Here is a 12,993-nt window from a genome sequence, read left to right on the forward strand (position 1 = left end):
AGAAGGACGTGGTATCTTGGAAGCCAAGTTAAAAAAAATGTTCACAGAGTGACATCAGCACCATGGCAGAGTGAGCTCTCCCCTTAGACTCTGCACCCCTAAGATACAATGAAAAGGACACTCATATACCCAACAGAGGACATTCACACAACACAAAAGACATCTGAGAGACCCACGCAGCCATACGTCTGAAGGTGGAGGTGCCAGACCCCCTGGAGGAAGCGGAAGGAGGTAAGGAGAGCTCCTCTCCCTCCCCAATGGCAGAGCCCCCGGGACTGTGTGTGCGGCTCTGAGGGGCGGGGGGGAGGTGGGAGGGTCGGCCCTCCATGGGAAACCCGACACTCTCCAAGTTCCCTCACAGCCCAGGGGAAAGCCCCACAGGAGGTGACTAAGCTATTGCGGGAGTATCTTCATCAAGCCAGCACCCCAGTAGAGCAGAGAGTGAGGGCAGACGGGATCAGGCAGCGAAAGAGAGTGCCCATCCCCCCCGAGCGCATCAGCCCATAGCCCAGAGCGCCCATGCATACGATAGAAAAGCAGTAGAAAAAGTTAACAAATGGGACTTCATCAGACTAAAAAGCTTCTGTAGTCAAAGGAAACCAAGAACAAAACAAAAAGACAACCCACCAACTGGGAGAAAATATTTGCAAATCACATATCCAACAAAGGGTTAATCCCCAAAATATGTAAAGAACTCACACAACTTAACAACAAAGAAAACCAAACAACCCGATCAAAAAATGAGCAGAGGATATGAATAGATATTTTTCCAAAGAAGATATACAGATGGCCAATAGGCACATGAAAAGATGTTCAATATCATTAATCATCACGGAAATGCAAATCAAAACTACACTAAGATATCACCTTATACCTGTTAGAATGGCTATAATCACCAAGACAAAAACAACAAATGTTGGAGAGGTTGTGGAGAAAAGGGAACCCTCATTCACTGCTGGTGGGAATGCAAACTGGTGCAGCCTTTATGGAAAACAGTATGGAGATTTCTCAAACAATTAAAAATAGACATACCATACAATCCAGCTATCCCACTGCTGGGTATTTTATCCAAAGAACTTGAAATCAACAATTAAAACAGATTTATGCACCCATATGTGCATTGCAGCATTATTAACAATAGCCAAGATGTGGAAGCAACCCAAGTGCCATCGATTGATGAATGGATAAAGAAGATGTGGTATATATACACAATGGAATACTACTCAGCCATAAAAAAAAGACAAAATCGTCCCATTTGCAACAACATGGATGGACCTTGAGGGTATTATGTTAAGCGAAGTAAGTCAGACAGAGAAAGACAAGCACTGTATGATTTCATTCACATGTGGAAGATAAACTAACTCATGGACAGAGAGAACAGATTAGTGGTTACCAGGGGGAAGGGGGTTGGAGGTGGGCACAAAGGGTGAAGGGGCACATGTATATGGTGACTGACAAACGATAACGTACAACTGGAATCTCACAATGTTATAAACTATTATGACCTCAATAAAATAAATAAATAATTTAATTAACTAAATAAAAATAAAATTTACCATCTTAACCATTTAAAAAAATTTGCACAGAAAAATCATTTCAAAAATTGGTCGGGCCGGCCCCATGGCTTAGCGGTTAAGTGCGCGCGCTCCGCTGCTGGCAGCCCGGGTTCGGATCCCGGGCGCACACCAATGCACCGCTTCTCTGGCCACGCTGAGACCAGGTCCCACATACACCAACTAGAAGGATGTGCAGCTATAACATACAACTATCTACTGGGGCTTTGGGGGGAAAAAATAAATAAATAAAATTAAAAAAAAAATTGGTTTCTGAAAGGTTAGCACAAGTGTACAAATGCTGTTGAGAGGAAGGGAAGATGAGGACTGAGGCTCTCGGTTGGATTTTGCAAACAAGAAGTTAACCCAGACTTTGTCAAGTGCAGTTTAAGGCGGGCACTGGGATGGGGATCCCGCGTAGGTAACTTCTAGAGAGAACAGGAGATGGCGAAATGGAGAAGGGAGAGTGTGCACCTCTTCTGGAGAGTTTGCAACAAGGAGAACAGAAACGTGAGTGGAATCTGGAGGGAGATGTAGGATCATCAGAGTCCTGTCGGGTTTTTTGTTTGATCTTTGTTTTCAGTTTGGATGGAGATCAGCATATTGATGAGTTGATCCAAGAGAGAAAGAGAAAATAAAGCCCTGGGGTTACGGAGAGGCCTCCTGAGCGTACATGGAGATTCTCAGCCAGCTGGGCATTTCGTCAAGGGCGGGTGTCATTTTGTCATCATTATTCCCGCCTTTTCCAAAGGCGTCCCAGTGCTCCCTGTTACCCCTCATGTGAACTGTCCTGTGAAGCAGCCATTATGGTTTGTGTCAACACTACCTTGTTCTGCACTATGTTTTCAGATGGATCTGTGCTTCCCCAGTTGGTACACACTCAGGGTGGCAGAGCCGTGCCCCAGACACCTCTACCCCACCATGCCTCCAACAGTGCTCACACACAGCTGCATCAAGACATATTGTGAACCCGAGTCAAAGAGTCATTTGGAGGAAAATGTCAATCCATCTTCCGAGGCACAGGCCCAACTCCAAAGGGGGCCGATGCTCTGTCCTGGAGTTCCCTGCCCAAGGTGGGGAGTGGGGGAAGTGGGCACATGGCGGCCTTCCCGCAGCACATGGTGTCCCCCTGCCAGAAGGCCCCGTGGCCAAGGTCAGGTGTCCTTAGCCAGACGCTCTCCTGGCCTCACAGACTGCAGCCAAAACCACAGCTGCTGCCCTCAGAGTCCCAGAGAGTGGTTTTGAAAATCGAACTCTCGAGAGAAATTAAGGTTCAACTTCAAAGGAATTTCTAATCTATGCGGATGTACTTTTTTCCAGTTGACAGCATGCTGGCGACCAAAAGGCCAGGGAGCTTCCTGTCTGAGAGTAAATACAAACGTGAGATGCACCTGCCCGTCTCAAACGCAGGGGCCGTCAGCGTGGGCTCCCAGTCTACCACCAGGTGGTGGAGGAAGTCGGAGACTCATTTCCTTGTGTGCATGTAAGGTGAAGGTTTGAAGTGAGGCTGCTTTAATATTAGAATCAGAAATGTTAAAAAGACAGCACACACTTTGAAATTTTAATAGATTGCTTTTTTACCTAGTGTTAAACAAAGAAGAAATTCATTGCAAGGAAAACTGTGAAGCCAATAATATTGGAAAATAAGGAAATAGAGGGCAAGGTAATTCGGGATACATTTTAAGTTGCATGTCAGAAACACAAAAACCAGAGAAAGGCAAGCACAAATCGACACTAAATTGACAAAATGAAAAGTGGAATGAATGTTTTTTAATAAACCTAAGACAGTGACATGAACATGAAGTGGTTTATTTCTGCACTTACAGGAACACACTCACCAGGAGTCAACGTTTGCATAGTTTGCATCTTGTCTTTTCCAAAGTTCTGTCCTCATCCCTGACCATCCCCCGTGAGCCTCCAGTCTTTTCCTCTGTAGATCGGCATTCAAGGCCCCAGCTCTGAATCAGGAGTTTCTGTAATTGGGTATATCCACAGACGTGATGAAGGAGTTCTAATCCTAATCCCCCTGCTTCCCTCGTCCTTTCCTCTTCTGAGTCCTGTCCCCAGCACACACTTGCACACACACACACACACAGGTACATGCACACACACATGCACACACACAGGACACAGGTGCACTAAGAAAGTGTCAGGGCGTCTACAAGACAATGGACCCCCCAGGTGCCCAGCCACTCCCGTCCCTCTCAGGGTGAGGGGTCAGCCTGCACAGAAACATTGGAAAGGCCCTTTATCCCTCTGAGTTTAAAGAGGGAGACTTGGGTTGTAAACCTCACAGAATATGTGTATCAACATGAGGGCACCAAAGTTCAGCCTGATTCTCTCAAAACCATGTCAGCTGGTCGAGGTCTACAATGCCACACTCGTTTTCAGAAGGTGGAGATATTCGGACTGTGTTGTGGACTGAACTGTGTACCCCAAAATTCATACATTGAAGCCCTAACCCCCAGCACCTCAGAATGTGACTGGGTTTGGAAGGAAGTCCTTTAAAGAGGTGACTCAGGTAAAATGAGGTTGTTGAGGTGGGTCCTAATCCAATATGACTGGTAACCTCCTAAGAAGAAGAGATTAGCAGACAGGCATGCAGAGGGACGACGTGTGAGGACACAGGGAGGAGACGGCCGTCTACACACCAGGAAGAGAGGCCTCAGGAGAACCGGCCCTGCCCACACCCTCAGAAGTCCACCTCCAGAGCTGTGAGAAATACGTGTCTGTGGTATTTTGTTCTGGCAGCTTGAGCCGACTAATACAGACTGTAAAACAGTAGTGTCCATGGCAGCCTTTGTATAAAATGCTTATTTATCTTCTGTCCTCACTTTTCCCACTTTATCTCTCAGATAACTTCCTCCCCCTCCATCTGTGGGCTCCTTTCCAAACACAGAGAAGACGTGCAGGTGGGGAGAACCAAGTCATCTCTGTAAAAGATAAAAAGGCAACATTTTTCACTCTTTCCTAAGTAACTTGTGCACCAAATACGTACTGAACACCTGTAAATAGTGGAGGATTTAGGCTGTTTTACACCATAAAACCTATTCTCAAAGAATTTATGATTGATGAGTAGTTACAGAGTTTTGGTCACTGTAGCCACTCAAAATGGAGTCGTTATAGCCTAAAAATGAAAACAAAGCATTCTTTCAATTAGCGAACATGTTGATCACCTTCCTTGGCACACTGTGGTGATAAGCCTCAGAGGATAAGTAAAAACGGACGGGACGTTATCCCTGCTCATAAGGAACTCTCAGGAACTGCAATGTTAACACCACACGTGTACTGGCCATGTTTTAACTCATAAGGTGTCTTCACATACATCACCTGGTTTTTTGGTCCTTAAAACTCTTCTGAGAAGCAGGTGACGCAGGCATCCATCCTTTCTATTTCACAGGCACGGAAACAGGCCCTCAAGGAGGCCAAGTGCTTGCCAAAGTCGTGCAGAGAATGAAAGACAAACCCACATGTCCCCGTGCCAGGCACCAGGCCAGCTCTCCACTTGGCTGGGCAGAGAGAATGCATGTCCCACGTGTGTGGGTCAGGATGAGTAAGTGGCTGGGGTGGTCCTGAAGGTCATCTACATGCACGCAGAGAGGAGAGGGAGGGCGTTCTCAGAGCAGAGAGATGCACACTGTCACCAGGTGCTGGCTGAGGCTCCATTGGAGGCCTGCAGTGGACATTCAGACGGTGCCGAGGCATTGGAACCTGGTTCTGCAGAGACAACGGGGGTCAGACAGGCCTCTGAGTTGTAGAGGTGCACGACGAGATGAACCTAGTGCAGGTCGGCAGGTGAGGCAACGGCAGCACCGTGCAGGAAGCCCCATTGGGGGACTGTGAGGATGCGGCGGGTGCAGAGCTGGAGGAAGATGTGCTAGAATAATCCATGCTCCTCACCACAGAAAACAGGCAGTTGAGTCAGGTTCATTGTTAGCAGGTTTCTTAGCACTTAGGTGGGTGTCATCACAGAAAGAATCAGTTAACTGAAGGGATCTTTTAGGTAAAAAGACAGAAAATAGCTCCAATGTCATCAGTGCCACTGTAGATTTTCTTTAAAAGAAGCTCTATAACCCACAGAAATTTTGTCCCCGCACCGCTCCTTCTACATTTAAGAGTCCTGTCAGTGCTAATGGGAGTTTTGGATGCTCTGTTGGGGGAAAGTACCTCCGCTGGATAGGAAGAGCGATTTACAGGACTGACTGAGCTCAGACGGCGCTGAGGTTACATTCTGCAGAAAGAAGCTTGTGTACGTCCAGAAATTGGCCATGTCAGGTGGCGTGCAGAATGAATGCCAGAAATAGCCTGTATTTTTGCTGCAATCAACCACCACATGCCCCTTTTCTTAAAAGCTTAAAGGAAACAGAAAGGCACACACAGCACTACACATATTTTTTTTGGTCCAGGGTGTTTGTGCATGAGAACCAGGCCACGCAGGGAAGGAAGATCTAGGAAGGCAAGGAGTTCGTGTGTTTTCAGCCGTAGGAACGCCTCCCTGTACAAGCCATCAGTGGGAAAACGGTTTGGACCTTGTGATCCCGGAATAAGCGTTCAGGAGATGCCATCTCCTGTGATGAAACGTACCAACTCTTCAGCTTCCAGAACAATCTCCCCTTTCCGACAGCCTCGGCGGAAGGAGGCCTGTGCTCAGGTCCGGTCACGGGTGCCACGCGTGCCCTGGGCACGAGCAGAGAAGGTGGGGCTTGCTCCCGCTCTGTGCTAGCCCCCGCCAACAGCCCACCCTACCGGGAGGGCACCGAGGCCCAGGGAAGAGCGCTGCGGCCACTGCCTCCCCGTGGAGAGACTTTCAGTCCGGGACACCGTCTCCTTGCGAAACCCCGCTTCCCTCTGGGGCCCTCCCTGCCAGCTGCACACTGAGAGGGGACTGTGGCTGGGAGGAGGGCCGTGGTCCGTTCTCCCGACAGACGGGCCGCGTCTGAGCCGACGGGTGTTTGGACGTCAACACGAGCTGCGGGCGCGGAGCCGCGCGCCCCGGGAACGAGGCGCCCTTGCCCGCGGAGCGCTTCCCCGGGAGCCCGCGTTTCCAGGCTAATCCCGCTGCGCGGTTCCTCGCTTCCGAGAGACGGAGCCGAAACTCCTCCACGTCGTCGTCCAGCCCCTGTTTCTCCAGCCTCAGCGCTCTCCTCTCACGTCAGCCGTACCAAACACATTCTATGTTCTGATTTAGGATTTTTCAAACTTATTCACTGAGCTTATTGCCCACGGATGGTTAAGACCAATACTTACAGTATTGTTCTGGTTTACAGAATGTCTTGTTTCTATGGCAGATTCACTTATGACTCTACATCTCAGATTTTGTTTTCCTCTGCTTACGATGTCTGAAAACCTCATCACTGTTTGGTGAGCTCCTATTCACACTTTAAAGCCCAGTTCACATGTTATCACCTCTGAAACCTTTAACCACTCCACCCCAACCAGAGTGGTTGCCCCCACGGCCTTTTCTACAGGACTGATTATATTTGGGTATATCTTTGAATATTTTTGTTTATATGTTTGCCTTCCACATTATGTAGTGAATACCTCAGTAGAGGGACTGCCTCATATGCCCAGGTGTCGCATACCACAGTGTTGGCAGAAAGTGGATTATTAAATATGCTAGTTCTTCGCCTAAAGAGAGAAGGACTGGGGAGGCACAGTGCTAATGAGTGTCGTGTGCTCCAGTGGGTGGTATTTTATCATTGACTTCTGCCAGCTCTACTAGTATATGCCTGGGAGAAGGTGTTTTTGCACTGATGTAGTTTGGAGCTCTGTTGGTTTCTTTTACATGTAATTCCAGCTCCTTCTCCAGGTTTGGGAGGTTCTCAGTTACTATTTCTTTGAACAAGCTCTCTGCTCCCTTCTCCCTCTCTTCTCCCTCTGTAATACCTATAATCCTTCTGTTGCATTTCCTAATTGAGTCAGATATTTCTTGGAGAATTTCTTCATTTCTTTTTAGTCTAAGTTCTCTCTCCTCCCCCATCTGAAGCATTTCTCTATTCCTATCCTCTAGATTGCTAATTCTTTCCTCCATATTGTCAGCTCTGTTGTTTAAGGACTCCAGATTTTTCTTTATCTCCTCCATTGTGTTTTTCATCTCCAACAGTTCTGGTTGGTTTTTCTTTATAGTTTTGATCTCTTTTGTGAAGAATTCCCTCTGTTCAGTAATTTGGTTCCTGATTTCGTTGAACTGTCTTTCGGAATTCTCTTGTAGCTCATTGAGTTTTCTTATGATGGCTGTCTTGAATTCTTTGTCATTTATTTATTTATTTTTTTTAATTTTATTTATTTATTTTTCCCCCAAAGCCCCAGTAGATAGTTGTATATCATAGCTGCACATCCTTCTAGTTGTTCTATGTGGGACGCGGCCTCAGCATGGCCGGACAAGCGGTGCGTCGGTGCGCGCCCGGGATCCGAACCCCGGGCCACTGGTATCGGAGCGCATGCACTTAACCGCTAAGCCATGGGGCCGGCCCAATTGAATTCTTTGTCATTTAGATTGTAGATTTCTGTGCCTTCAGGATTGATTTCTGGGTGTTTGTCTTTTTCCTTCTGGTCTAGAGTATTAATATATTTCTCTATACCATTTGATGGAGTGGATTTGTGCTGGTGCATAGTGATAGTATCTGGATGCAGGTTCCACCTCCTGCCACTGGGGGCTGGGCAGGAGCTGTGTAATCTGAGCCCACTGCTGCAATCCCTGTCAGCTGTGCCTGTCCGAGCCTGGGCCACTCCTTGGGATCGCAGCGGCCTTGTGGGGTCTTCCACTGAGTGGGAAAGTGGCCACGTGGGGGTTCAGAGCGACTGCCACCTGCTCCCACAGTCCCACAGAGACATGCTTCCCCCCTTCCGGGCCGCAGCAGCACTAGGGGTGTTCACGGCAGCAGGGAGCTTGTTCAGCCGGGTGGCAGCTCAGCCACTGTCTGCTCCTAGCATTTGTGCTTGGTGGACAGTCCTCCCCACTGGATCTAAGCCTGTGCCACTCTCTGTGGGCTGTGTGGCCCTGAGGGCCCTCCCACCAGATGGGGAAGCGATCACACAGGGGCTCAGGGATGCCATCATCTGTTTTCACAGTGGCACTGAGGTGCACTCCCACCCTCGGGGCCACAGTGGTGCTATGATCACTCTAGCTGGGAGAGCAGTTGCATGCGTGCACTGGGCTGCCTGGGGTCCAGAGGGTGCTCACCTATCTCTAGCACCTCCTCAGGAGGTAGTCCATCCACCTTCAGATGTATAGCTGCTCAGGTCTCTCAGGCATCCTGATGTGCTGTGTGGGTATCCTCTGCTGAGCAATGAATGTCCTTTTAGTTGTAGTTTGAAGGGGGAGAGACAGAAGGAACAGCTCACTCCGCCATGTTGTTGACGTCACGAACTCAGTGGGTCCTATTTTAGTAAAAGCTAAGTGCAGCTGTCCTGGTGAACTAGCTGATGGTCCCTGCCCCCCAATTCTAATTAGAAGTGACACCTGTAGGGGCACCTCTGTGTTTCCCTGTCTAGCACCTCTTCCTCTTCTTCATAAGGGCACCCCAGCTTTTCTTTGGGACTCACTCCTCCCGCAAGCATGTGAGCTGGGTGGGTGACACTCTGAGCATGTAATTGGGATGGGTCTGCCCTGACCTTGTGTTTCTCGGGGAGGCACAGAAGCTCGGCTTACTCTAAGAGGTTTCTCCACCTCCTGACCACTGAGATTGGCTCAAGACGACCACCTGACCTTAGCAAGACTGATATGTGTTGTACTCAAATTTTCTAAAATTGTTGAGGGAAAGCCCCTCTTTTTCTGATGTATTGGGTGCAAAGCATCATGAAAGCCCTGAGCTTTGGGGGCTGTTGTTGTTGCCATGTGGAGAAAACCAATCTAGAAATGAAGCCTACACAAGACAGCAGTCAAAGATGGAGACAGACAAATTTCTAGATGATACTGAGCACCTGGATCCAGCCATGCCTGATGCTCACACCTGGACTGTTGGGTTACAAATCCTAAGCCATTTGAATTAGGCTTCAGTCCCTTGCAATATAAAATGTCCTGACAATTCCCTGAAGAATCTTCCTGTCAGAGGAGAACAAATTCGATAGTAATGTAGTGATGGCAGATGATATGCATGGAGGAGAAAGGAGAGTTCCTGCTGAAGGATCATCATAAGCCTTCCCAAAGGCCATGGTCCTTGAATTCAGGTACAGGAAGTATCAACATGCAGAGATGGCAAGAGCATCCCACACAAAGGAGTCAATCATTGGCCCTCCGTCACAGCTGAGTGAATGACACCAAATATCAGAAGCAGGAAAACATCTGTCATACCTCTGCCTTCATAACCTCCAGCCTCCAGCAACTGTGGACCAACAGCGTCAACACAGAGGAGGTGGCCGTGAGCATGGCCCCCAGGGCTCCAGGGATGCCTGGGCCTGAGGGCTCTGCTCCTCTCTGGTTTTGCTTCACAGACTGACCCTCTGTTCAACTGTGAATGTCTCAAGGTGCAGTTTCTGGAATGGCAACTTTTCCCATGCCAACTTGTTTATCTTCTGTCGCCAGATTATGAAATTGCTAATAGCAATTAGCAATTGCTAAATTCAGCAATTGCTGAAATTCAGTCCATTCCCTCTGCTAAATTTTGAGCCCAACTGGTACCGTTCAGTGAAGCTGTCAAGCCCAGACTCTCTCTCTCTTTATATATATACACACATACATGTGTATACACGTATAATAATATATATTCTATGTCTCTGTCTTTGTCTCTTTCTCTATGAAAGGCAATTTCTTGTTTCAGGATCTCCTCCAGGCTGGTGGTTAAGCTGCCTGCAAAGCCCATGGCTGCTTGACGGGCCTCAGGACAGGTCTGACTGCTCCCTCTGCCTGATTCATGTTTTAATGTAACACGACAGGGAGAAAAAAGCTATTTGCTCTAATGAATTCTCCTTGGCAAAATGAGAGATTACTTTACAATCAAAGCAGCCAGGGCTGATACCCCGAATGGAAATAATTACACTGCGTGCTCCAGAAGGATTAGAAGCTCATGTAGAGGGATGAGAAGAAAAAAGGCCATTCTTAAAAAAATCCGGGTTCAAGAGTGTTCTAAAGAATATGGGCATGATAGTGAGTTTATTTTCTGGGGAGATGGTTTCTGGTCATGCATTTTAGTGTTTCTTGCGTTCCCTACAGGAAGGGGCACCAGTTTCTTCCAGCTAGACTGTGGAGTGCTGTACTCTGAGGGGAGGGAAATCTTGACCAGGAACAGAAGCACAGGGGGTGGAGGTCGGGGTCAGACAAGGGAAAACAGAAATCTGGGCTTGGGGAGTGTGAAATAGGTACTACATCTGAAGTGCTCATGGCGCCAAGAAGTGTCAGGAAGGAGGGCCTCTGGGGGCTGGAGTCAGAGAGACAGGGCCTGAGAGTGAGGCAGGCAGGCCAAGGAGAACTCGCCGCACGGACTTCAGGACACTGATTTCAGCATTGTCCTACCTGGAATAGGACAGGCAAAGGGAGGGATGGGGGAAGGGGAGTGTGGATGGGGACGGAATTTTTACCTTCAAAGAAGGGTCTATCCTCAGGGTCCTCTGATAAGTCCTCCTTTTCCTGAACTCAGCATCCAGCAAAAAGGAGGTGGTAATGGTCTAGCACCCTTCCTGGGGTCCTTCAAATTCCTGGTTCCAGCTGCATGGGGTGTCTTCTTTGGCAGGAATGCTTTTTTCCTGACTCCAAATCCCTTGTAATAAATAGCACACAGGAAATCACCCTGCACCTGGAATGAAATGGAGCCCAAATCATTACAATGACAAAGTGTTTCGTGAAGGCTCAGATGTGCGCTGCTCACCCCTCTACTGTGAGCTTGCCTTTCTGACTGTTGGAGATCATGAAAGAGGTCATAAAATCTCCTTTATTGATATTATATCACTTCTCTCCAAAGCCACGTAATCCTAGAAATCAAAGCTGACAAGAAACTAAGGCAATTTCTAGATAGTTTCACAGGCTTTATAGAGGTATGTCCAAAACTTCAAGGATACAGTTCCAAAGAAAAATGCATTCAGTAGATTCCATATTGTGGACGCTGTGGTGTGAAGGGCGCTCACAGACACGACTCAGAGGAAGTTAGCTGACAATGCTTTATGGAAATCAACCTGTCAGTCAAGACATATGCACACCTTCCGACCTAGGAATTTTAGTTTTTAGGAAATTAGACTAAGGAAATACTTAGAAATACAAATTCACATCCAAAGATGTTCATAACGTTGTTATTTATAGTAGAAAAATTAGTGAATATATCTGAGTTCAAAATGATGAACATAAAATAATAAATGGTATATAAATGCACTGAAATATTATTTAGTCATTGAAATTCTTTTGAAAAATTTTTATCTAATGGAGAAATGTTATAAAGAAATGTTATATGATGTTATAAATGTTATATGAAGGGAATATAGAACTCAACATAATGTAATTTAGCTACGCAAACGAGTGGGAGTGAGTGCTTTCTGTAGACACACGACTATGCAGAGAGAAAAAATTAGAAAAGAATCCATCAAAACACCAACTATACATATTTCTAAGTTACATGTATTTTAGCATTATGGATGTAGGTTGTTGAATTTTCTTCTTTGTACTTTGCTTTATTTTCCAAAATTTAATGATAATTACTTTTTAATCAGAATTTTTTTACTTGAATATGTCACTCAACCACTCAAACCCTCCATTTTGTCACCTTCATACAGTAATTTAACTGACCTTCGTATTTTTTTTCTGTTCTGGTTCATGCAGCTGATAAAAGGCCATATTGAATGAACTCTAAAATCCTTTCCAGGCCTCGTTTTATGTGACGAAAACATCGCTTCAGATGTTGCACATCCTTTGAAACGTTCCACGTTTACTGTGAAACTCGATTCCTGCTCTGGACCGGCTGGGACACTCTGGGTAGGAGCCGCCCCTCACCAGCCTGCCTCCCTGCTCCCACATGAGGGGGCTCACACCCTAAATCCTGCGCTGAGGAGGTGGGAGGAGGCACCATAACCTCTGGGCTCTCACGTGATGGCGCCTAAACCAGCACTTCCCTTTCTCTCCTTCTCCTCCTGCCCGCCTTCCTACTGCTCTCCTGCAGCCGCGTTGCACAGGGTCTCCCAGGACCAGGCAGGCAGCACTGCAGAAGGTTCACATCAGAATCTGCTCGTCTTTGTCTTCAGCTCCATGACTTAACGCTACTTTCTTTTCAAATTTAATCTTTTAATAAAAGTTGTATATATTTAGGGTGTACAACATGATGAACTGATATACATACACATAGTGAAGTGGGTTCTTTTGTGATGAGAGCACTGAAATTTACTCCCTTAGTAAATCTCCAGTATACGATGCAGTATTGTTAACTACAGTCACCACGCTGTACATTGATCCCCAGAACTTACTCATCTTATAATGGGAAGTTTGTACCCTTTGACCAACATCTCCCCATTTCCCCCTCCC

The sequence above is a fragment of the Ceratotherium simum genome, chromosome 28, assembly GCF_057802395.1.
Source record: "Ceratotherium simum simum isolate JZ-2026a chromosome 28, ASM5780239v1, whole genome shotgun sequence".
In the NCBI taxonomy this organism is placed as follows: Eukaryota; Metazoa; Chordata; class Mammalia; order Perissodactyla; family Rhinocerotidae; genus Ceratotherium; species Ceratotherium simum.